This window comes from Chelonoidis abingdonii, chromosome 6, assembly GCF_003597395.2.
Source record: "Chelonoidis abingdonii isolate Lonesome George chromosome 6, CheloAbing_2.0, whole genome shotgun sequence".
NCBI classification, from domain to species: Eukaryota; Metazoa; Chordata; order Testudines; family Testudinidae; genus Chelonoidis; species Chelonoidis abingdonii.
Window position 1 is genome coordinate 12,413,989 of NC_133774.1, and position 27,044 is coordinate 12,441,032.

Genomic DNA, 27,044 nt, shown 5'->3' on the forward strand with positions numbered 1-27,044 from the left:
AAAGCTGATAGGTAACACAGTCTGCACTGTTTTGGATTGTTGTTGAGCAGAACCCATCATCAGCATGGAGGCATGTCCCCTGGAATGGTGGTTGAAGCATGAAGACATATGAATCCTTAGCGCATCTGGCATGCAAATATCTTGCAATGCCGACTACAAGAGTGCCATGAGAACACCTGTTCTTACTTTCAGATGACATTGTAAACAAGAAGTGGGCAGCATTATTTCCTGCAAATGTAAACAAACTTGTTTGTCTTAGCTATTGGCTGAACAAGAAGTAGAACTGAGTGGACTTGCAGGATCTACAATTTTACATTGCATTCAAAAATAAAACAGGTACATAATTCTACATTTGTAAGTTCAACTTTCATGATAGAGATTGCCCTACAGTTCTTGTGTTTAATGGAAAAATACTATTTCTTTTGTTTTATAGTGTACTCAAAAAATATAAAGTGATCACTGTACACTTTCTAATCTGTGTAATTGAAATCTAATATATTTGAAAATATAGAAAACATCAAATTTAAATATATTTTGTTTAACAGCACGATTAATCATGATTAATTTTTTAATTGCTTGACAGCCCTATTAAGAACACTTTTCACAACTTTTAAAGTGTCACTCAAAGTGTCAAGTCAGAACTCCATAGCACTCAGCAAACGGGCAGTTTAAGATCCCCTCCAGGTGATGGAGAGCAATGCAGTACTTGGATTTGCAAGCTCCTGAGTCATTTTTTACAGTGAAACAACTTAAAATCTAGTGTGCCGCTTTCTGATATTCATCCAAAGCAAACCACGCCTGCCTGCCCCACCAGTCAACATTTAATAGGGGAAATCAGCTATTCACAGAACCAGCATACACTCAGCTGGATTCACTGCAGGTTGCCTGCAATCTGAGCCATACCGGGGAAGATGGTGCTGGAGCTGCAACCCAGAAAGCAAGAGTCCATCTGGACAAGGGTAAGGGCAAAGGATGCCGAAAATTCAGCACCACTTCTCAGGCAGCCACAAGCAGCAGAGTGCCAGCTGTTAATCATAGCTGCTCTCTCCTGACACAATCTCTTGGAGAGAGAAGCAGCAGTAGATGGGTGCCTTGCCTCTTTTTTAAGTCATAGACACTGTTTTCTGGGGAAAATAGCAACATTGTATCCTTGGCCAAATTCAATATAAATTGATGCAATGATACATGCAGATTTTCTGCAGTCATATTCATTATTCTCACTCTCACACATACACGCAGTTTTCCAGAGACACATTGTGAATATTTTTACGGGGGCAACTTTCAAGCCTAGTAAGAGAGAGGGGGCAGGCAGCTTCAAGGTAATCATGAAATCTGTGAGCTGCAGTAAGCCATGAGAAATGGAGGGGGGATGGAATCTGTACTCAGTGTTGAAATTTGGATTGATCCATAAAGATCACCACCAATGAACAAACATTCTGACCCAATGGAAGTAACTATAGTGGATGGCCAGTTGGTCCCAAGGAAATGGACACGTGATTTAATGTCCACTGGATATTAAGGCATGTGATTCCACTTCTCAGTGGGATTCTTTATGAATTAACACTCTTCAGTATGTCTTTGAGCTGCTCACTTGATGCTGCTCTGACAGAATGAGTAACAGAAATAATCTGATGTCCATCAGTTCAGATGTAAGAGAATGTTAACTTCTGTGATGCCTATTGAAACATTATTCCACAAGCCCTGCTTGTCCAGTGATTCTATTGAGTTTAATAGATTTTTCTAGTGATCCCTCCTGATAACGTGTGATATTCTGTTTCATAATCCACAACACTGGCAATTTATTAGTATCGTTAGTATCACTGTTGTTTACTGAGCCATGTTAGTGTGTATAAACACAGAAAATGGCCCTCAAAGGTTTCAGGATAGGAGAGCCTATACGATTCAGACACAAAATAGACCAGGGATGAGAAGGTCTGGTCCCAGAGTGCTGCTGAGAGCTCTTCTAAATAGAGATGATTAGGAGTTTCATTGCTGTTCAAAAGAAAGGAGTTGAAACATTTTCCCCTGCACAGGGTTAAACTGATACCCATTGAAGTAAATGTCCATTGATTTCAGTGAGAGCAGGCATGTATCCCAAGTGTGCGCACTGGAAGGGACTGTCTTGCAGGGCATGTTGTCAGATGGGCGCACACATACAAATGATGGGTGCAGTATAAATACCCAGCATATCTAATCAAATCAATCTAGGCATTTTTAGTTTTCCTCTGCAGCCTTAAGCAAGCTCCATCAGTTGGTCACATCCTACATAATCAGCTTCCATAGGATGACACCCGTGGGGACAGATGCAGGTATTGGTCAGGGCCGCCCAGAGGATTCAGGGGGCCTGGGGCAAAGCAATTTCGGGGGCCCCTTCCATTTAAAAAAAGTGGCAATACTATAGAATACTATATTCTCATGGGGGGGGGGGGGGGCCTTGCAGGGCCTGGGGCAAATTGCCCCACTTCTGCCCATGTGCCCTCTGCCCTCGGTGGCTCTGGTATTGGTAGACTTTGTTTCTATCAGTTTGAATTACTTCTACCTGCAATACCAATGCAAGACCTAGAAGCATCAGCCAACAAACTACATGTTGCATATGGAGCTAGTGTAAGCAGAATTTACCTGCGCTACTTTTTGTGGCTGGGTCAGCATTTCTCTGACCACCACAACAATAAATATTCATAGCTGTGATTTAAACAAAAGGTGGCAGCCTCTGTATTTATTTAGATTTAATGGTCCGTTTATTGTCTCATTCTCCTAGTCAGAATTATTTTTTAATTAATCTTACATAAGCAATCTATATCCTTTGTGGAACTGGCTATTTAAAAAAGCATTTATCATGGCAAATGCGCATATGCCAAACTGCAAATCACAGTCTGCTTATTTAGCTATAGCGACCTTATGTTAATTTTGCATGTTGGTTATTTGTTAGCTGCATCAGGAAAAGGAGGAGACGGGGGCATAAGGTATCAATTCTACATTGTTGTTTCCTTATAGGAAAGGCCAGAAAAAAGGGTCTGGCAATGGACCTTGGCATCAGTAATGCACAAATTCATCATTTATCATCTCCCTAGGTAATTTAGCTTCAACTACAATGAACAATCTCAGCATTGACAAATGGTCTTACTATGTTCCCCCGACAAAAGTAGTTTTGTAAGAGGCTTGGCCTGCTGGAACTAAGTGTTCTTACGTAATAGCTGGACATCCCAGGCAAGCCCTTATAATTAATTGCCACTATTACCGCTTTTCAGCTATTTCTTTATTTAGAAACATAACTAGGTGCAAGTGGTGGTCTCAGCACAGTAAAAACAAGAGATGGAAAAAATCTGTTCTAGCAGAGTATGCAGATAGTTTGTCCTTCTGCCAGCAGAAGATCATGCTCTCTTCAGTGTATTCTCCATTGCTTTGTTTAGTCTAGCTTTAAATCATGCTACGGATGGGGGGCTCCCAGAACTTTCCTTGGGAAAGTATTCTACAGTCTCAAGCAGGGGTTTTCAACCTTTTTTCATTTGAGGAGCCCTAAAAAATTTCAACTGGAGTTGCAAGCCCCTCTGGAAATCTTAGACACAAGTCTGCACATCCCTGGGCTCTGCAGACCACAGGTTGGCCATTTGGTCTAAAAGCCTCCAACCAGACAAAGGCATAAAATATCCAATGAATGGAAACTGAAGCTAGACAAATTCAGACTTAAATCATTAAGGGTCAAACGAGTTCCTTAGCCAGCTATTTTAAAACTCTTGCATGTAAGTTATCTGAACCTACGGATGTTAAAAATGTCTAAATCCAGTAGTTTCTGTTTAACATCCTCCTGAGATACTAGTGGAATTGAAATAGTGTTATGATAGACTCCATCTGATTTTTTTTTTTCCCCCACATACAGAACAGAAATATTTATAGAACACTTTCACCTTTTCTGCCATATTGATGATTCTACTATTTCCATCTAATAATGGACCAATACCACCATCTGGATTCTTTTAGTTCTGAATACATTTTAAATTCCCTTTTTTTAATCCTCAACTTTGCTGGCAGTCATTTAGGTACAGATGATCACAACTTGATCCCACGGTAACGTACAGGCAGAATAAAGACCAGACCAGTAAAGAATATACACGGTGCTTTAACAGGGCCAATTTCACAAAGATGAGCCAAGTCAGGTAGGAGGAAGAATTTTGATCCAAAAAACTGTGACTGGTAACTGGGAATTCTTGAATCATAGTAATATACGTCTAGAAGGGACCTCAAGAAGCTATCGAGTCCAGGCCCCCTCACCCCTATGCTGAGGCAAGACCAAGTAAATGTAGTTAGACTATAGCCCTTGGAAGCCGATTCCAGCACTTTACTACCCTTAGAGTTAAAAGTCTTCCCTAAGAGTTAACCTAAATCTCCCTTGGTTTGGATTGGCCCATTACTTCTTGTTCTAACCTCATTGGACATGGGAAAACTATTGCTGTCTTCTTTATAACAGCCCCTAATGTATTTGAAGACTGTTATCAGGCCCCCTTTACCCTCTTCCCCCCACACACACTGTCTCCTTTTCTCAATACAAGTGCAGTTTCTTAACCTTTCCTTCTAGGTCAGGTTTTCTAAACATATTATCATTTTTGTTATAGACTCATAGACTTTAAGGTCAGACGGGACCATTATGATCTACTCTGACCTGAACATTGCAGACCACAGAACCTCACCCACCCTCCACTGAAATAGACTCCTAACCGCTGGCTGAGTTACTGAAGTCCTCAAATCACAGTTTAAGGACTTCAAGTTACAGAGAATTCACCATTTACACTAGTTTAAGCCAGCTAGTGACCCATGCTTCAGAGGAAAGTGAAAAACCCAGAAGGTCTCTGCCAATCTGATTCTGAGGAAAATTCCTCCCGACCTCAAATAGGGCGATCAGTCTGAACCAGAGAACATGAGCAAGACCCACAAGGCAGATACCTGGGAAAATTCTCTGTAGTCACTCAGAGCTCTCCCCATCTAGTGTCCTGTCAACAACTGTTGGGAGTTTTTGCTACTAGTAGTTACTGTTGGGGCCGCATGCCATTGTAGGCAGTCCCATCATACCATCCCCTTAATAAACATATCAAAAAGACAAAAATGCTGAATCACCTCAGGGTGAACACTTTTCATGAAATGATCACTCCATATCTGACCTCTGTCCTCATCCTCAGAGGAAACCTGCACACCTTCAAAAGATGAACCTGCAATCTTAATTTTTTAGACCCTAAAATTCAGGGACTGAATAAAGATGCCTGATTTATTAGAACGATCTATAACCATCCTTTGTCCTATTGAGGTGCCAACTGTCCCCTTCCCCTTAACTGATCTCTTACAATATCTCTTAAATCCTTTTGCTAAATACTCTTCTCTACCTTGCATTTAGCTGTGTCACTAAGTACCTTTCCCAGACTTCAAGAAGAGTTCTGTGTAAGCTCACAAATTCTTTCACCAATAGAAGTTAGTCCAATAAAAGATATTTCTTCACCCACTTTATCTCTGTAAGATAGATGTTAACAGCAACCCAATTAAAGCTGGGCTGGAAAATGGCCTGAAGTATGAATATAATATAGTTTAGATTATGCATGCAAAATTGCTGATACATTGTGATATTGTCAAAGCTTCTCAAAGTCCATTTAAAAACAATCATTAATTCAAGCAGATTACACTGATTTTGTGCAAACCACTTGCTTGCCACTGACTTGAGATTTTTTTTTTTGCTCAGGTTCAGTGATCCTCAGCCTATAGATCCCAAGTTGTACCATAGCTACAGATAGGGAACTCTTCTCGGATTTGAGCAAGATTTCTGTGTGCTGTAGCAATTGCCTTGAGGAAACAAGGTAATTTAAAACAAAACCACAAAAAGACAGACCAAGGTGCACACAGGGGCTCTTATGGGTACCAGCGAGTCATGTTGATTTTGTCTGGACTTCTTGCAAATGAAGCAGTCCCAGAAAGCCTGGATATCTCTGAATACAGGCCCTGTATCCATTTGTATCCAGCAAAGCATTTAAGCACATGGTTAACTGCTTTGCCAAGCAGGGATGCACTTAAGCATCTGCTTAAATGCTTCACTGAATTGGAGGCACAATGACGTTGAGGTTTGTTATTGGCCTCACAAGCCCTAAACCATGCACTGAAGTGGCTGTGTGGGACACAAGTGTCTTTGCAAGCATTTCATGAGAAGGATTGTCATAAACAGATAATTAAGGGTTAATGCCTCTTTTACCTGTAAAGGGTTAAGAAGTTCACCTAGCCTAGCTGACACTGGAGGAGAGGAACCAATGGAAGAACCAGATGTTTCAAAAGGAAGGAGGGAAGTTTTCCTTTGTTTAGTCTCAGTTTCAGATGGAGTGAAAAAGATCAAGGAACCAGCCTCTTATCAGAGTAGTAAGTTTTAGAAAGGGATAAATAGGTTTGTTTTTTCTTTGTAACTTGTCTTAATATCATTAAGGGAATTATCAAAATTGGGTATTTTTTTTTGTGTAACTAAATTTGTGCCCAGGGGATCATCCTCTGTATTTTAAATCTGTTGTCTGTGAGTAGCTGGTATGCTAATCTCTCCCAGAGGGTTTCTTTTACCTTTTTTTTTCTTTAATTAAAAGCCTTTTTCTTAATACCTGATTGATTTTTTCCTTGTTTTTCATGTCCAAGGGGGTTGGATCTGGATCCACCAGGAGCTGGTGGGAGAAAGGAGGGGGGATAGTTAATTTCTCCTTGTTTTAAGATCCCAGGGGTTTGGATCTGTGTTCACCAGGGAATTGAAGTCTCTCAAGACTACCCAGGGAAAAAGGTAGTACTTGGGGGTGGTGGCGGCGCTACCAGATCTAAGCTAGTAATTAATCTTAGAAGTGTCCATGCAGGTCCCCACATCTGTACCCTAAAGTTCAGAGTGGGGAAGGAACCTTGACAAGGATAGAAAACACTTCTTTCTCATCATGAGCCACCTGGGCTGAAGCAGGTTTGCAAACCCACATGGAAGAAGTTTGCTCTGCCAATTTCCATGTCGTATCTGTTCTGAGGCTAGAGGCCTTCAAGCACCAGAGCTGTCACTCCGGCACTTTGCAGCAGCATTAAATTCACACTTGAAAAAAAGAAGACAGTAGTAAGGGATTAGCATGTAGTGATTTCCAGTTTCCCCCTCCTCCTTTTCCCATTGGTATTCCTCCCCCATAATTTCAATAGTGTTGCCTTCTAGCAATGCCTCCTGTGAGATTCTCGGTCTACTATGGCTCTTCACAATTTTAGCAGCAGCAGCCTTTCTCATTGGTAAAAGTAATGAAATGCCACCCACTGCATGAAAATTGCAATTTCTGGTGACTTTGATCAGCCATGTGCTCCCAAGAGTGATTTCCTGTAATATTTCTGTTCTGCACTCAAAACATCTTGAAAGGATATCATCATCATCATCATCATCGTACAGAGCTCTCAGGATGAAGCTGGAATTTATGGTGTTGGAGTTTCTTGGAGAAGATGAGGATGGAGAGAGATCTCCTGGGTCATCTGAGGCACTCAAATAGTATCATGATGGGGCCCATGTAAACAGGTGGACAGATCTCTAGTGCAGTCGTTTTCAACCAATGCTAGTCCAGGGTCTTGTTGCACTAGATCACCCCTCACTTTCTCAATTATGAGTTTCTTTGTGGGGCACTGTTGTAGCATCTTCCTTGCTGGGCGAGTTCACATTGCTGAAGAAGTCTAGAAACTTGGGATTTCTTGTTGTGTGAAGCCAAGCACTTCAAGTGGTGTTCATAATGTTTGGTTGGCTTTTGCATGTATTATACGAGATCCTTTAATATAAGCGTGATTTGCTGGTGGCTTTTTTCTTTCATTTTGCTCATTCATTGATGTTTGTAAGCTATCTCTGAGTTGGGTATGGGAAAGCAATGGGGAGTTGTTTCAAATAGAAATGAAGAAAAGGTGCTTTTGCTTCAGAAAGGCTTGAGAAGTGAAGTCTTATTTCTCAGAGCCCTGTCTAATTAAAATAAAAATGCCAATGGTCAGAATCTTTTGCCATGGGGAAGTTGCAACTACACCCAGAGACTGTATCTGTTGCCTTTACAAGAGTGTTCTGTGTTAAGGTGGGACATTAAAGTCAGCTCCTGCTGTGCAGAAAACAGGCCGAATCAAGCTAGGCATTTGGGCTCACTAATCTGGTTTGTACTATTTCTCTCTCCATCCTAGTACACGACCTTTAGAAACTTGGATTGATATCTTACAGGACTAAAACACCAACAAATATTTTGAGCAAAATTTAGAATTCTTTTAGATACAGCAGTAAAAGTAACATTATACTAAGATACAGTACCCACTCATTTAATTGTGTATTTCAATGTTTATATGAATGTATTGCTCATGAAAAGTGCCAGACTACTGCTTTGGACCTCGAAGTCTTTTTTTATTTATCCATATCCAGGCCAGGTCCTCAGCTGGATTTTGGCTTCAGTAGACCTTTGCCAATTTGCACATCACAAGCATCTGTCCCACCAAGTACTGTTTGAAAAGCATCAGTACAAATTTCCCCACGTTGCTCTGCTAATATGCTTCAACCCTTCTTTTAGCAGTAAGTGTGTAACTTGGTCCCCATGGTCCAATCAATCCTTTGTTCCCCTTCTAAGGAATCAATTAGTACCTACTTTTCAGGTGTAGGTCTCACTGTGGTTCCCAGTGGACAAATGCTATCCACTTATTACACCCAGGGGCCACCAGTCACTAGATGGTATCCAGTTTCAGTCACTCCTGAGCAGGGCTGGATTTGAATAGCAGCAATCCATCACTCTAAATGCCATTCTGAATCCCCACTTCTTTCCAGTTCCCCAAAAGATTTCTCTTAAATAAGATATCTGGGGGGAAGAGGGAAATAATGATTTAAAGGGGCAAATAGAAGGAAGTTTTCTTTGTCAACATGTGGTTCACTTTTTATTTCCAAATGAAAAGTCCAGCCCTGATTCCCTGGAGTGAATCTAGGCCCCATCAAAGTAAAAGGAAAGACTCTCATTGCCTTCAGTTGAGCCAGGATTCCACCCCTAATTCGAATGATATGTTTATCATCCTTTTCTTTTGCTTCTGGGAAGGAAAAAAAATAATTCAGCCATCCAGCTTTTTTCAGACCCAGTCGTTCAAGAGGGCAAAAGTGAGGGTTGCAATCTGAGGGCAAACTGCCTTTTTAGAGACATCCCAACTTGAATACAAAGCCTGGAGATGAAATCCTCTGTGAAATGAAAGAGCTGCACCCGCTGATGGGCCAAAATGAGACACCATCTAGAAGGATAAAAGAAAACAAAACTATCCTCTCCAGCCTGGTCTCCTGCTGAGAAACTGAGATAGTGAGAGAACCACTTCCCTGAAATATACCGGTTTTGCTGTAATATGATGATGCTGGGGCAGCAGAGTGTAAAGAAATGACTGAGCTGTTTGTTCATTTGTTTGTCTTATTTTTTCCAGAGAGGAAAATACACATTTTGCTCACATTAGATAATGAGCCTGAATTGTTTATGGAGTAAACTGGAGAAATATGCCCTAAAATAAATGGTTTTTGATCTTTCTCCCTGTTCTGTGTTCTGAGTACACTAGGTGCTAAATCTGGAAGCTTTACTTTGATGTTGCTTTTGGATCATTTTTATCTTTTAAAAGAGAAAACTATATATCCTTTAAAATACCCTGAGGCTAAGGAGCCAAAACCCCTGCTGGTGTAAATTGGCTCAGTTCCATTGACTTCAATTTACACTAGTGGGGAATTTTGGTCCATTATGTCTGAACTGGATATTAAATGCACTACTGGCTTCAGGATTCTGCAAGCGGCTGCTTATAAAAGTTTCAGCAGGCTTCAGAAATTCATCTGGGTGTACCTAGGGAGGGAAGCAAGTGGAATTTTTGTCTGTTTTACTGACAGCTCTGGATTTTGAAGTCTTCAGTTCATCTAGAGAACAGACACCATACAATCAGTGGCAGGGCAAGTTTCCCTAACAGTGGCCTGCTCTTTTCCCTGCTCTGGGTACAAGTCAAGGTCAAGACAAGAGGATCATAGAATATTAGGATTGGAAGGGACCTCAGGAGGTCATCTAGTCCAACCCCCTGCTCAAAGCGGGACCAATGCCAACTAAACCATCCCAGCCAGGGCTTTGTCAAGCCTGACCTTAACAACCATTAAGGAAGGAGATTCCACCACCTCCCTAGGTTACCCATTCCAGTGCTTCACCACCCTCCTAGTGAAAAAGTTTTTCCCAATATCCAACCTAAACCTCCCCCACTGCAACTTGAGACCATTACGCTTTGTTTTGTCATCTGCCACCACTGAGAACAGTCTAGATCCATCCTCTTTGGAACCCCCTTTCAAGTAGTTGACAGCAGCTATCAAATCCCCCTTCATTCTTCTCCTCTGCAGACTAAACAATTCCAGCTCCCTCAGCCTCTCCTCATAAGTCATGTGCTCCAGCCCCCTAATCATTTTTGTTGCCCTCTGCTGGACTCCTTCCAATTTTTCCACATACTACTTGTAGTTTGGGACCCAAAACTGGACACACTACTCCAGATGAGGCCTCATCAATGCAGAATAGAAGGGAATGACCATGTCCCTTCATCTGCTGGCAGTGCCCCTACTTATACAGCCCAATATGCCGTTAGCCTTCTTGGCAACAAGGGCACACTGTCGACTCATATCCAGCTTCTCGTCCACTGTAACCCCTAGGTCCTTTTCTGCAGAACTGCTGCATAGCCATTCGGTCTCTAGTCTGTAGCAGTGCATGGAGTTCTTCCAACCTAAGTGCAGGACTCTGCACTTATCCTTGTTGAATCTCATCAAGTTTCTTTTGGTCCAATCCTCTAATTTGTCTAGGTCCCTCTGTATTGTATCCCTGCCCTCCAGTGTATCTACCACTCCTCCCAGTTTAGTGTCATCTGCAAACTTGCTGAGAGTGCAGTCCACACCATCCTCCAGATCATTAATGAAGATATTGAACTAAACTGATTCCAGGATCAACCCTTGGGTCACTCCACTTATTACCAGCTGCCAACTAGACATGAAGCCATTGATCACTTCCCATTGAGCTTGACAATCTAGCCAGCTTTCTATCCACCTTATAGTCCATTCATCCAGCCCATACTTTAACTTGCTGTCAAGAATACTGTGGGAGACTGTATCAAAAGCTTTGCTAAAGTCAAGGAATAACACATCCACTGCTTTCCCCTCATCCACAGACCCAGTTATCTTCTCATAGAAGGCAATTAGGTTAGTCAGGCATGACTTGCCCTTAGTGAATCCATGCTGACTGTTCCTGATCAGGATAGCTCAGTCTCCATGCTCATTCATTCCTGGTAGCAAGTGTCTTGATTTGAACACCTGCCCAGTAAGAATTGGACTAACACAATCAAACTAATTTCACATAGGCTGCCCAGCAGCCATCCAGCCCAGATTAGCAGCACTCATGGGCTATCACCATAACTGCTGCGAATCTGTACTAGATTTGAGATAACAGTCTGGAGACATTTCCCAATCCCTGATGTGGTATTAATCATTTGAATTCTGTATGACTGAACAGGTGACTATCTCAACTTTTGCTGGGGAACTTCAAGGATGTCTCAGGGATGTTTGTTGCTAACACACACCCTAACTGAAGGAGAATAATTAAGCATTGCAGTTAAATAGTTAAAAATATAGTCTTAATCTGATTTAACAATCACTTCCCCTCTTCTGTGCTAAACTTTTATTCTTTCATTCTTTTGTAATGATGCAATTTCACTAGATTGCCAGTTAGTCTGAGCTGCATAATATAGTCCTCTATGTGAACATAATGGTCCCTTCTGACCTTTAAAATCTATGAATCATCACAGTTTTCAGGCATAGACAGGACTTGAATGTGTAATATTGAAAACAAACAGGAAGGGGTGGGGAAGGCAAGAAGAGAGAGAGAGGAAAAACCTTTATATATCACAAAAAGTAAGACAAAATCCACCCCACCTCCAGGTCACCTTCAGTTATGGGTTGTGACCATCCTTTGTCCACATAAAGTCTGCTCTGAAAATCTTTTCTCAATGTCCTGAAAATGAAAAGAAAGATATTTTAAGTGTTTGTATTTCTTTAGTACACCTCTACCTCAATATAACATTGTCCTCGGGAGCCAAAAAATCTTACCGCATTATAAGTGAAACCGTGTTATATTGAACTTGCTATGACCTGCCAAAGTGTGCAGCCCTCCCTCTCCACCTTCCCCCACCCTAAGGACTGCTTTACCGCATTATATCTGAATTTGTGTTATATCGGGTCACGTTATATCGGGATAGAGGTGTATCTGGTATTAGTTTTCTGGACCTGTATTTTTCCAAAGGAGGCTATGGGTGGCAGGTTGTCCTTGTCTCCCAAAGGCAAAATGATATAGTGGCAGCCAGTTTGAGATGTCACTCAGACTAAGTAACTGCAAATGGCCTCAGAGGTAAGGAAAAGCCTCAGTCTTGCTTCTTTTTATGCTAAATTGGTTGCATTCTCATAGTTTAATAATAGAAATATAGGGCTGGAAGGGTTCTTGAGGAGTCATCAAGTCCAGCCCCCTGAGCTGAGACAGGACCAAGTAAACCTAGAGCATCCATGACAGATGTCTGTCCAACCTGCTGTCTTTAAAAACTTCCACTGATGGGGGATTCCATAACCTCCCTTGGAAGATTATTCCAGAGTTTAACTACCCTTTCAGTTAGAAATATCTAACCTAAATCTGCCCTACTGCAGATTAAGCCCATTACCTCTTGTTGCATCTTCAGGTGACAAAGAGGCCATTTGTTCACCATTCTCTTTAACAGCCCGCCACACATCTGAAAACTGCTCAATCCACTGTCACTGTGGTTCACAACTGCCTTCCTCTAAATCATGGATTCAGAAGCATCATGAGCTCATCAAATCAGTCCTGCAATATAATGGGCTAGATCAACTGGTGTAAATTGGTGTAGCTCCATGGATGTTAACGGAGCTTTGCCATTTTACGCTAGCTGGGGATCTTGCCTTGTACAGTTTCCTTGTCACAGAACCTGCCATGACCGCGTCATGAAAGGCCTGTTCTTGTACTCCTGATGGAGACAGAACTCTCACTGGAATAATGAGTGCTGTGTTTGTTTGATTAAAGAGTATGGGATGGAGCCCTTTGCTGTGGAAAGGGACTGGGGAAAATCTCCAGGTTTTCAGCAAGTAAATAGGGAAGGAAGGAAGAGAACATATTCAAACCTCCTGTCAGAATGTTCTTGACATTGTTTACAAACTGCAGGCATCTTTTACTGTGACTTTCATCCCCCAGAGATGACTCTGGCGGAACCTGAAAGTGTCAGACTAGATGTTTGGAAAATGTGCTGGCTGCTTCAGGACACTGATTTATATTCGATCTGATCCTTTCCAGAAAATTGGCCCCTCTGAACAGAAGAACACTAAAGCTACTACAACAAAAATATGTCATTGTCACTAAGCTAAAGGAAATGTGGTGAGAACTCACTGTCACTCCAGGAACTTTTGATGTGGCTTCAGCTGTGGTGGAGAGCTAACTTCATAATACCTCCCCTCAGGCCATGCGAAAATAGGTTACCACAAAGTAGTAATATCGTGTCTTTTGGTTAAGAGTCAGATAGGCTTGAATTTGATTTGACTAATATATAGTATAGAAGAAAAAGATAAGTGAGCCCCGGAGCACAGCCAAACCTTTCTCTCTGTTCCCATACCCTGCAGGCCAACACTGAGGTGAAGCTACTGAGAGCATTTGAGTTGGCCTAGTTTGCTTCACAAACCCTATACACAGCTATTAGCACAATATGGGCTCAGTCCTCCCCTGTGTCCAGTCAGCTCAGTAGAGGGAAGTTGCTAACGGGGCTGTTTGTGGCTTCCCAATCCTGATGCCAGTTCCAATTCTTCCCTGATATATTTAGAGAATCTGGCCCAAAGTGTGGGCCAGATTTAGCATGCATGCCAGGAAAGACTGCTTTATGGTGAGATCTCCTAAACAGTGGGAACACACTTCAGCATGCAAAGTACATTAAAAACTGCATAGTTTCTTTTGGCCAAGCTTCTACAACCAAAACATTGTTAAAAAGGAGTTAAGGTTGCAATTGTATTTCAATAGAATCTAGCAAACCTTTTAAAAACAAACAAATAACACCCCCCCACCAGCCCTAACAACACACTTCCTCAGTTTATATAAAGAATATTATGTTTACATTGTGATAGCACTTCGACACCAACCAAGGCAGATGCCAGAGCCCTACTGGGCTAGGTGTGGCACCAACATGAATGGCAGTCTCTGCATCAAATAGCTCCCAGTTTAAAAGACAAGTCATAACGAGGGCTGGGGATGGGAGGGAAGCGGAATGAGAAAAATATTAAGAAGTGAACTAGCCAATCAGGGGCATTAAACACAATTTACTACCTGCCTGGCTTTTACCAGGCTATAGTTTATGGTACACATTACACAACAGGTAAATTCTGAAGGAGGATGCAATGCTGGCTTTATGACGTTTTGGAGTTTTTCCCTGAGTTTGTGCACTTTGGGGACTAAATAACCTAAACAATCCTGAAATACTAGTTTAGAAAGGCATTTAGCCAATCCCCATAGCCACATAACTACTAATCATTATCACTCCAATCAATACACTGTACCACCCACTTGATGTCCTATCCTTGGAAAGTAAACTTCAGGAGGACTAATCTTTGTCAGTGCCCCTGATGTCTGGTATATTATCCATGTATTTGTACGCTATAGTGAGCTATATCATAGTTACATTGTAATGACAGTCGTTTTGGGCTGGATTCTGACTTGCACTTACGCTGGCATGTAGGGTGGGAAGAGTGCATAATATTTTTTTCCCCCTTTCTTTCGTGGACCTCAGTCAGGTGCAGAGGCTGCTCTGACCTTAGTCCTTTGGCAGTAAACAGCATCCCGAATGGGATGGATGCAGGGCAAAGGCTCAAGCCTCCTTTCACAAGCTGACTGGCCACAGAATATCCTCTCAAATGCAGGATTAGGCATCACAGGGTCTACAGATTTTTCTAAAGGATACAGGCAGTGTTTCTGCTCCCAAGACCTCTGGGTCCTAGAACACCTGCAGAGGGCTAAGGACGTGGTCGCAGAAGACTTGTGCCTCCAGACTGGCCCTGAGGCCCCTGGGCTTCCCTTTTATCATAGGCTGCACAAGTCCATGGGAGCTGATCAGTCAAGTACTGTATAGGCAGTAGCTGTCCCTATCTTAAAGGAGGGTTTCCATGGTACAGAAGGATGTCTTGCAAATATTAGATAATGGTGTAGGTCTCTGACTACATTCAGGACCTCTCCCTTGAGTCACATCAGGGTGTTTGTACTCGATAATTGCACTTCTTGTGCACTACCTCCATTTTTAAGGCTTCTGTTACATCTGTTCATACTGTTGATGTGGAGATCACCTACCCCCAATATCTGTCTCTCTCTCCTTCCTTTCATACGTCACCTTAATGCTTCTCTATTTTCCTCTCCACTCTGGGGCCCATGTTTACATGGAAATATATTCACTGATTCCCTTTGCTTTTCTATTACAACCCCTTTACTGTGTTGTGCTAAAGAGGGGGTGGCGGTAAAGGAGGCTGGTTTCATTAATTTTTTAGTGTGTTTTCAATGTGGTTCCATTTATCGTGCTAAACACTTGGCAGTCTTAGTCATGCCGTGTCTCACAAAGGCGCTTTCAAATGAGAGTGCATACAGAGAGCTGCTGTCAGTTTTTTCTCCCTGAGTATGATATGGAGGATGTCATGAAAGCTTTGTTTTCTTAGCTGGCAATTAATCTTTCCAAACTTGGCCCCCTTTCCGAAATTAACTTATCGAATAATGGACAGGCTCCATTAAAGTGATGGAGATAGAAACTCTGCCCGTGTCTGACTAAATGAGAAAACCATGCCAGTAACAGATCCAAAGAACACACTTGAGCTGTGACAAAGGATCTGTGTTAAAGAGGGCCAAGAATCTCCTCCTATTTGCTTCCATGAATTGATATCCTCTTTTGCATTCTGGGTACCCACATTTTTTTACTTACGAAACTGGTTCTGCATTTCCTGGTTGAACGAAGAGAAAAATCATTGGCAAACTTTTATGGCCACTTCCAACTACAATTTGCATCAGCTATCTTGAAACCCTCTTTGGTTTACTTTTTCCACACATTTTTGTGATCAAAGTCTCTGGACAGGGAGTCACGTAAACTTGGGTTCAGTTCGCAGCCACGCCGCCTACTTTCTGTGTGTCCTCGGACAAATCACTTAATCTAGCTCTGCCTCAATTCCCGATCTCTAAAGCAAGAATAACCCTTCCCTTTCTCATAGAGGTACTGGGAAGATAAATTCACTAACGTTTGTGAGTAAATATTATTATTTGCCTACTGCTATCACGAGCCTCATGTATGCAAAACATAAATCTTAGGCCATGCCTCTGATTTGTTTAATTTTGGAGGGAAATTTGCTTTGAAAAGCAAAACTCTCTTTAGGTGGAAGCAGAAGCAGTTTGTAAAGGTTAGGGCTGAGGTTCTCAAACTTTTTCATAACACAATATCCTTTTTTCTTTTAAGATTAGCTCACTCCCCTCTCACCAGGATCTCCCTGAAACTCCCTACCCTTTATTGACCTGAGAAAGGAAGGGTGGACATGACAGCAGTTGGTGAACCTAAGTTTCCAGCATCCCATTAGGGAACAAAAATAATAGCACATGAGTTTGAATAACTACAAATTGCAAAATTCAGATACTTTTGCTTGTTGCATATTGTTAGCTTTACCGTAAAGCTAAACTTGCCTATACACCAGTGGAGAATAGGCATAGCATGACCCTCCTCCAACATGACCCTTTCATGACACCCTACAGGTTCAGGGCCTTGAATTAGTACACTAGCACCAACAGGTGATGTTATCTACTGGTCATTTGCACCAGTTTCTGGTCCTTTTGCATCTCCTGAATGATGCAAAGAGGCTGGGTGTCAAGAGAATCTGGCCCAGAGTTTGTAAAGAGTTGTGCTGTTATGTATGTGCTAAGTATTTAAATACTTACTACATTTGACACATTGTTCCACCCATGTGTAAGAATTGCATATATTTTCTTGAGCCAAAATAGAATGGCTTTGTCTGAATAATGTAAACGTGAATCACAATAAATTTTTGCCTCTATGCTGCATGTTCACCCATCATTTAAAAATAACTTTTTTGAATTGTGGAACTTATGAGCCTGTTCTTAAACATGTTAATAGCCACATTTCCATGATATTCATAATTCATGCCATGGAAATGGCCTGGAGAAACAGAAGCTGCCTGACTCATTGGATCTTGCTGCATAACACAAGCTCTTAGGCTACTGTTGTTGAAAGTGGAATGGTTGGCTCCACTTTCTTTTGCAGCTGCAGCCCAAGGCAAAAAAACAATGCAAGTGCCAAACTCTGTTCTTGGAGTGTTGTTTTTTGTGTGTGTGTGTTTTTTTTTTTTAAGTAAATTCAATTCAGCTTTGGCATCTAAGGGAGACCACACATTAAAATGATAATCCTAGTATTGTAATGAGATGGGTTAGATATGTGCCACCTTTATACTCATTACCATCCTCGTGATCAGAATGGATTTCTTTTGTAACAGGTTTTTGAAATGAGATACAAACTCATCTTAAATGCCTGAAGCCTCACTACCCTTTGGGGTGATCCTCCCATATCTCTCAAACTTATCAAGGATGGGGATGGTCAGTATGTGGCAGAAGACCATTAAAGAGCAGGTATGCATTATGGACCTGATCCAAAGCCCGTTCAAGTCAATGGGAATCATTCAATTGACTTCGACAGTTGTAGGATCAGGCTTTCTAAGAGTAATGTGACCACTGCAATAAAAATCTGCTGCTGGCCCATGTCAGCTGATTCAGGCTTGGGCTGTGGGGCTATAACATTGCAGTGTAGATGTTCAGGCTTGAGCTGGAGCCTGCTGTTAGGGTCCCAGAGCCCAGGCTCCAGGCCAAACCTGACTATCTACACTACAGTTTTATAGCCCTGCAGCTCAAGCCCCATGAGCCCATGGCAGGTGACATGGGCCAGCTGTGGGTGTTTTATTGCCGTGTAGACTTACCGTAAGAGGTTGTATTGGTGATTTAGCAGGGATACACAAGTGGGCAGAATTAACTCTGTTATCCTGCACAAATGGCAAGTGAAGTAACTACATTTTGTTTGTCCTCTACATTTCCCCCACATAAGCAGTTGTATAAGTTACTCTTCATTTCTCTTCCTTTCCTTCTGGAATGTTGCTTTTAAACAGTTGCTGGTTCAGTGGTGAATTTGTAAACCAGGATTAGTAATATGTAAAGAGTTTTGGGATAGCTTTCCGTGAAAACAGTGTCACTTTTACTTTTCATTATTATTCAGTGATGCCTGTAGAAGCCAGTATTCTGCTATACCACTGCAACAATTTGAACAGTCTTTCGGGGCCGATGTGGCTATTCAGTAAACTAGCCATGGATAAAATTAAGCAGGAAATTTAGAAAAGTTTCTAACCACCGGGGGAGTGAGATTTGGGAAAAGCCTTCCCATATGAGTAATGGGGGGCCTATAACCTACCTAGCTAAAGTGGAGCTTGATAAATTCATGAGCCAGGTTATGTGATGGGTTGCCTGCAATAGTGCAGGCTGGACTTGATGACCCACGAGGTCCCTTTTAGTCCTATTTTCCTAATTTGTTAACGGTGCTGAGGCTGTAAGGCACTGAAGAGGAACTTCTTAATCCTGCTTTTATTGTGCCAATTTCGCCACTGTACCTTTCTTATCCAATGCAAGCTACTGTTTTGGATGGGAGTCAGCTTCAGACACAGCTCCTCTTCAGACAATTGGATGTCAGTAGGATATCTAGCATCTAGTTACTGGCGACTTCAGGCCCCTCAAAGCACCCCTGTTGCTACATTGTGAGTACGCACTGTTCCTTTTGATGTAGTAGATATGGCAAACTCTGACATCTATCATCTTGGTTAAAGGCCGTCTCAAGCAACCTAAAAAGATGTTGCCTAGAGCCTGCCAACTGGAAGCTGGTTGATGCTGGTGCCAAAGTCTATTTACATCTGCCTTGTATAATGTAAGTTCTATGAAGTGGGTGCTAGTTTATGGAGCATGATTGGGGCTAATAAAATGAAACACCCTTATTCTCTGAAGTATTTTACCCTTCCAGCTATTCCAGCAACCATACAGTTCTGCCATGCTGCAAAGTATTACTTCTTGAGCAATGGTGCACAGATCTCTGAGAGGACTTCTCTTTCAAGTGGGAAATAGGATGAACTGCTCGTCTGCCTCCGTTGCCCATCCTCTTCAGCCAGTGGCAAAGAGGTTAAATTGTGTAACGTCTAATCCAGTGATGTGTGATACACCACCATATGTGTCTCTTACTCTAGCTTTGTCTTTCTCCTCTTTCTCTTGCATGCCCCAGCTGTTCCTCATAGTACATTAGAGAGTTGCTGTCTTTATTAGTCACCAATAATGCATTAATACATTCCTTCTCCTATTACCTCGGACACTAATTTGGTGGAATTGGATCCTGGCAGCACATTGATGTTGTTAAGGTTAATGACCCAGAGATTTACAAGAGAAGTCACATTAGAAGTCAAATTGATTGTAGTAATTGTTTCACTGAGCAGTGTCAACATTAAGTACGGTATGTTGTGCCATGCTATTATAGAGAGGCCTCTTGGCTGTTATTGCACTGTGATATACTAAATATGCCCTTTAAAATAAAAATCTCACTTTGAAACAGTGTTTTTAGGCTTCCATCCACAGATAAAAGTGGACAAATTAATGGACAAAGATGCACAAATAAATGGGAGATTTTTTTGGTTACTGTATATTTTCTCTCTTTTTGTGGGCATTATAGATGTTCTCAAGCAAACAAATCTTGAGCTTATGGTTGTTTCTACTCTCGGCAGAGGATAAACTGAAAGCAGAATTCTGTAAATGTTTGTTCATGTGGCTTGAACTGTCAGAGAAGGCTGAATATGTCTGTTGTCCACTCATGAATTTCATATGGAAGGAAACCTGTTGATCAATATACAGGTTCTGTCCTGGGGATGCTTTAAATATTTCAGTTGCAGTATAATAATATTTCATTCAGACTGTTTTATTTATATTGTAGTAGAGCCCACAGGGCACAACTGAGATTGGGGCTCGATTGTGCTAGGTACCGTACAAATAATCAGTAAGGGTTTGGCTACACTTACAGCTGTACAGCGCTGGGAGTGACAGCTGTCTTCGTGCAGCTGTGTAGGGAAAGCGCTGCAGTGTGGCCACACTGACAGCTACCAGCGCTGCAGTGTGGCCACATTTGCAGCATTTGCAGCGCTGTTGGGAGTGGTGCATTGTGGGCAGCTATCCCAGCGTTCAAGTGGCGGCAACGTGCTTTTCAAAACGGGGGTGGGGTGGAGTGTGACAGGGAGCGTGGGGGAGACAGAGAGAGTGGATTTTTGGAGCTGACACTGTTCTCAGCTCCCTGCCTTGCAAGTTCTAAGGACTGGAAGATACACAGCACCTACCTTCAATCATTTTAAAAGTTTTGACCCTTCCCCCACCCCTCTCTTATTCACTAAATGCAAATTATGCACTCCTAAATAGCCTTCAGACCACATAAGCAGCTGCTCATCACGGACTCCCCCCTCCCCTCTCTCCTCAAGCAAACAGCTGTGAACATTCCTAAGCAATTCCCCTGCCTCTGCTCCCTCGCTGAGCAAAGAGCAGCTGTTTGTTTTTTAGATAAGTAGCTCCGGGGAGCTAGTAGTTCAGCCATTCTTCCGGTTTGTTGTGGACAGGATTTCTGGGATACCTCTTAATACCCTGGAGGCCAATAAAAGAGCTTTTGGTGGCCACACTTGACGAGCAGCGCTGCATCACCAGCGCTGCAATCATTACACCCCAAGCAGACCAGGTATGCAGCCAGGGAGTTGCAGCACTAGCTGTGCCTTGCAAATGTGGACACAAAGTAAGTTGCAGCACTGTAAACCCATCACCAGTGCTACAACTCTCCAGTGTAGCCATACCCTAAGACAGTCCCTGCTCTGAAGGACTAATGACCACCTGCTTGTAACCATGAGAAATGCACGTGTTGGTGAAATTTTGCCATCACAGATCATCTTCCTTCTCTTCACCTTTGTTCTCCTCTAATTCCCCTTCTCTCCTCTCTCTCTCCTACATTTCTCTGACATTGGATAGTCCTACTGAGCAGCTTGTCAGGGAGTGGTGTCATGATTACAAAATGTTTCATGAGCTGGAAAGGTTTCTTGATTCCATTCATAAAATTAACAAAAATAAAACACTTCTTTCATTTTAACTGAAAATTTTCTTCAAAAATTGAGTTTTAATGGAAAAGGTTAAAGTCACTAAAGCGGGGATATTTCCGAAAGAAATGTCGATTTAATAAAAAATTATTCAACAAAAAGAATGTTTTGTATGAAAAATTTCAACCGGTCCCATTTTTAACATTAGATAAATCACACTATCTCACCCTTCCACCTTTCTCCCAGTCCCAGCTTGTCTTCCTCCTCAGCTATTTGCATACTGAAGGCTGATTGGTTGAAATGCAACCAATTCAGGGAGCATTAGAGAAAACAGAGACTGACACACATAACAATGACTGTCACGTAAGTCTACAATATACCAGTATATCTTTAAAACACAGGGCCAAAATCATCCCTGAGGGAACTTACTTGATTTCAATGAGCTCCCGTCATAGGTAAATTTAGTTCACAAAATCTCACGTCAGTCTGACTTTTGAAAATGTTAGCCACCTAAATAAGTGGTCTATTTTTCACCCTTAACTGCCACCAAGGTCACTGTAAGCACCAGGTGGCTCAGTTCCTTTGAAAACTAGGCTACTAATTAGATTTATTTGCCTAACTTCAAGCACACAGATTTTAAAATCTCAGCTATGGTTTTGACTTGGTCCTCACTCAGACAATTAGCAATAGTGGGAGATAGCAAGAGTAAAGACTGAATTAGGACTTCAAAGAGAAATCCTGGAGATTGTTCCGGGTGAAAAACAGACCACTCATTTAAGTGCTTAACATTAGGTGCAACCTACTGGTTAATTTCAGGTTTCAGAGTAGCAGCCGTGTTAGTCTGTATCTGCAAAAAAGAACAGAAGTACTTGTGGCTCCTTAAAGACGTATGGCTACACTTGGAAATGTGTAGCGCTGGGAGTTACAGCTGTGGTCGTACAGCTGTGTAGGAACAGCGCTGCAGTGTGGCCACACTCACAGCTACCAGCGCTGCAGTATGGCCACATTTGCAGCATTTGCAGCGCTGTTGGGAGTGGTGCATTGTGGCAAAGACTACCTCAGTGTTAATGCTGCAACGTGCTTTTCAAAAGGGAGGGGGGTGGAGTGTACAGAAGCGTGGGGAGACAGAGAGAAGCGGATTTTTGGAGAGCAGACACTGTGACAGGCTCCCTGCCTTGCAAGTTCAAAAGCGGGGGAGGAGAGCGGGAGAAGAGTGAGATTTTGGAGCGACGACTGTGAGCTCCCTGCTTGCAAATTCTGGCCATTTCCCCACTCCTCTCTCATCACTCTAATGTAAAAGGCTTCAGACAGATAAGCAGCTTCTCTGATGGTCACTCCCCCCGCCTTGCTGTTTGTCTCCTCAAGCAAACAGCTGTGAACATTCCAAGCCTCCGCTCGCTCGCTCGCTGGAGCAAGAGCAGCTGTGTTTGTAGCTCCGGGGATACCATCCGGTCTTTTGAGACAGGAATTGGATACTCTTAATACCCGGAGGCACATAACAGCGCGATGGTGAGTGTCACACTGATGAGAGCAGCTGCATCACCACGCGCTGATTCGCTACACCCGTAGCAACCAGAGTTACAGCCAGCGCTGCAGCCAGGGAAGTTTCACGCTGGCTGAGCTTTTGTAAGTGTGGACAACCGAGTAGTTGCAGCGCTGTAACCCCCTACCAAGCGCATGCAACTTGCAAGTGTAGCCAAGCCCTAACAAATTTTTTCAGCATGAGCTTTCAATGACTACAGCCTCACTTCTCGATGCATAGATGGAACAAACAGACAGAATACTTATTACATACAGCCAGAACATGAAAGGTGGAAGTATGCATACCAACAGGAAGAGTCTAAATCAACTGAGATGACTGCTACAGCAGAGGAAAAATTTGAGTGATAATTAAGGATGGCCATAGAAGGTGTGAGGAGAACTAACATGGAAATAGATTCATTAGTGTAATGACCCAAATCCCAGTCTGTTTCAGAGCCTGAGTTAATTGTATTCTATTTGCATATTAATTTCGAGTTCAGCAGTCTCTTTTGGAGTCTGTTGTTCGCAGTTTTTTGTTGGGCAAAATTGTCACCTTCAAGTCTGTACTGAGTGGTTAGAAGTTGAAGTGTTCTCCCACTTGTTTTTGAATGTATGATTCCTGATGTCACAATTGGTCCATTTATTTTGCGCTACACTGTCCAGTTTTAAGCATCTTAAAAACTACAAATACTGCACCTGCTGAAGTGAAAAAAGATTGACAGAGCAGAAGAGTACCCAGAAGCGGACAGGTCCAACAAAAGAAAATAACGAACGCCACTAGCCATCACTACAGCCCCCAGCTGAAACCTCTCCAGCTCATCATCAAGATCTCAACCTATCTTTAAAGAATATCTCTCACTCTCTCAATCATTGGGAGACGCCAGTCCTCACTTATAGAAGCCTCCAACCTGAAGCAATACTCCAGCAACCGCACAACGTAAACACTACCAGGGAACCTTTCCTTGCAACAACAATGCCAGTCTGTCCACATATTATTGAGTGACACCAATCATAGACTAATCACATCAGCCACGCAGCAGGGGCTTTGTTCACCTGCACATCTACCAATGTGATATATGATCATGTGCCAGCAATGCCCCTATGCAATGTACGTTGGCCAAACCGGACAGTCTCTACGCAAAAGAATAAATGGACACAAATCTGACATCAGGAATCATAACATTCAAAAACCAGTGGGAGCCTTCAACTTCTCTAACCACTCAGTGACAGACTTGAAGGTGGCAATTTGCACAAAAACTTCAAAAACAGACTCCAAAGAGAGACTGCTGAACTTGATTTATGCAAATTGATACATTTACTCAGCCTAAACAGAGACTGGGAATGGTTGGTCATTACACTAATGAATCTATTCCCTATGTTAAGTTTCTCCTACCTTCTATGAGTCATCTTATTATCACTTCAAAGTTTTTTTTCTCCTGCTGATGATAGCTATCTCAATTGATTAACTCTTCCTGTTGGTAATGCATACTCCACCTTTTCGTGTTCTCTGTATGTATAAATATCTCCTGTCTGTGTGTTCCATTCTATGCATCTGAAGAAGTGAGCTGTAGCTCACGAAAGCTCATGCTGAAATAAATGTGTTAGTCTCTAAGGTGCCACAAGTACTCCTGTTCTTTCCACTGGTTAATGTGTATCCGATCCACAGAGGAGATGAATCTGCTATAGCCCCATCTAGAGAACCTTGGCTGTTCATATTAAAAAGCATGAGCTTCTACAGCTTATCTCTGGAGGTCCTCAAGTCAATCCCTGGTATAGCAGCTATCTTATATGCACCCAGGGGAGTTTGGGAAGAGAGTTTAGAGAGGGAGTGCAAAAGCCATATCGCCTAATAAACATTCTCTAAACTTAGGCCAATTAATCCTCCCCCTTAAAAAAACAAAACAAAGAACATAAAAACTACAAAACACTGCAAGAATAAAAACAATGCAGGCAGTTGTCCAGCAGCAGAGTGGGGGCTATCTAGTTTATACCACTGAATGCAGCATGTACGATTTCCTGCCCTGTGGACACGTGGCCTATGTGTGCATTCAGTACAAGCATGTCATGGCCCTTGGAGAGACTCTTTGGGACACAGTAGGGTGATCCCATGCCCAGTCTGACAGCCTCTGCACTGTTGAGGAGGATGAAAGTCTTGTGGGGCGGGGAGGAGAACAACAAGCTGGAGCAGAGGGATATGATCGCATAGTTGGGATCCTCCTTCCAGATGATGTCAAAGTATCCTCTTGCACTGAGAATACTGCTCTGGGGAGGGGACCCCAGTTATTAGGAAGACAGGTTATAGTAGTAGGGAATCTGATTATATAGTTGGGTTTCTGATAACTAGGAGAGCTGCATGGTGAATTGAATGCTAGATGTGAAGGTTGTGAACCTCTTGAGACATCTAGATCAGGGATTCTCAGACTTTTGTACTGAGGACGCCTTTTACATAGCAAACCTCTGAGTGCGGACCCCCCCCTTATACATTAAAACCACTTTCAAATATATGTAATACCATTATAAATGCTGGAGGCACAGCAGGGTTTGGGGTGGAGCCTGACAGCTCATGACCCCCCATGTAATAATCTCATGCCCCCCTGATGGGTCCTGACCCCCAGTTTGAGAACCCCTGATCTAGATAGATTTATGTGCAATGCTAGGGAGGAGCCAGTGGTGGTGGTACATGTAGGTACCAGTGGCATAGGGAAAGGTGGAATAGAGGAAATTTAGGCTGTTAGGTAAGAGATTAAAGTCCAGGACCTCCATGGTAATATTTTCTGAAATTCTTCCCGTTCCACACGAAGGGCCAGTTAAACAAGTAGAATGACAGGGCCTTAATGTGTAAATGAGACAATGGTGTTTGGAGAAGCCTGTATAGGAAGGATAGGCTACATCCAAACTAAAACGGCATTTCAAACTGAAATAGTGACAGAAGAGTTTTTGAACTAAGGGCTGGTGGAAAGCTGATGTGTGGTGGAACACATGATTTGACAGAGACACCCCTTAAGGTAGGATTTATTTAAGGGGATTCTTATATCCTAGCAAAGTAGAGAGGGTAGAAGTTGATAAAGGACAGGTAGGAACTGAAGAGAGAGACTAAAACAGAAAAGACTCCATTCAGTTACATCACATAATGGGAGATGACCAAATATTGATACATTTTGTAAGTGCTTGTACACAAATGCTAGAAATCTAAAGACTAAATTGGGTGAATTTGAGTGCTTGGTATTGAATGAAGATATTGATCTGATAGACATTCCAAAAACTTGGTGGGATTATGATAGTCAATGGGACACAGTAATGCCAGGGTACAAAATATATAGGAATGACAGAGCAGGTTATGCAGGTGGGCAAGTGGCTAACGAAAGCATAGTCAAATATAGTATAAATCTTAAATGAAGCAAGTTGTATTATAGGCTCTATATGGATAGAAATTTCATGCTTGAATAGTAAAAGTAACGCAATAAGAATATAGTCTGATAGTCAGTAGTGTGATGGTGGTCGTGAAAGGCTCAAGGAGATTAGGGATGCTACAAAAACAGAAAACCCAATGATGATAGAGGATTTCAACTATCCTCATATTGACTCGGAACATGTCACCTCAGGACAGGATGCAGAAATAAAATGGTGAGACACCATTAATGACTGTTTCTTAGAGCAGCTGCTCCTGGAACCCATAAAGGTAGAGGCAATTCTTGATTTGTTCTGAAGTGGTGCATAGGATCTGGTTCAACAGAAGAATATAGCTGAAGTAATAGAAATCATAATATAGTTAAATTTTACATCCTTAAGGGTGAGAAGGGGGTGAAAAAACAAATAACTCTCTACCACAGTAGCATTTAACTTCAAAAAGGGGAACTACACACACACACACACACGAGGAAACTAAATGGAAATTAAAAGGAATAGTCACGAGTGAAATGCCTGCAAGCTGCATGGAAACTTTAAAAAACTCACCATAACAGAGATTCAAAATACATATATATCCGGAATAAAAAAATCTAATAAGGAGACAAAAAAACAAAACAAAAACAAAAATTCCACCATGGATAACCAACAGAGTAAAAGAAGTAGTTACTGACAAAAAACACGATTCAAAAATTGGAAGTAAAATTCTACTAAGGAAAATAGAAAGAACGTAAACTCTGGCAGGTCAAGTGTCAAAGTATAAATAGTCAGGCCAAAAGAGAATTTGAAGAGCAACTAGCAAAAACCACAAAAGCTAACTGTAATTTTTTTAAAATATATCAGAAAGAGGAAGTCTGCCATGCAATCAGTGGAG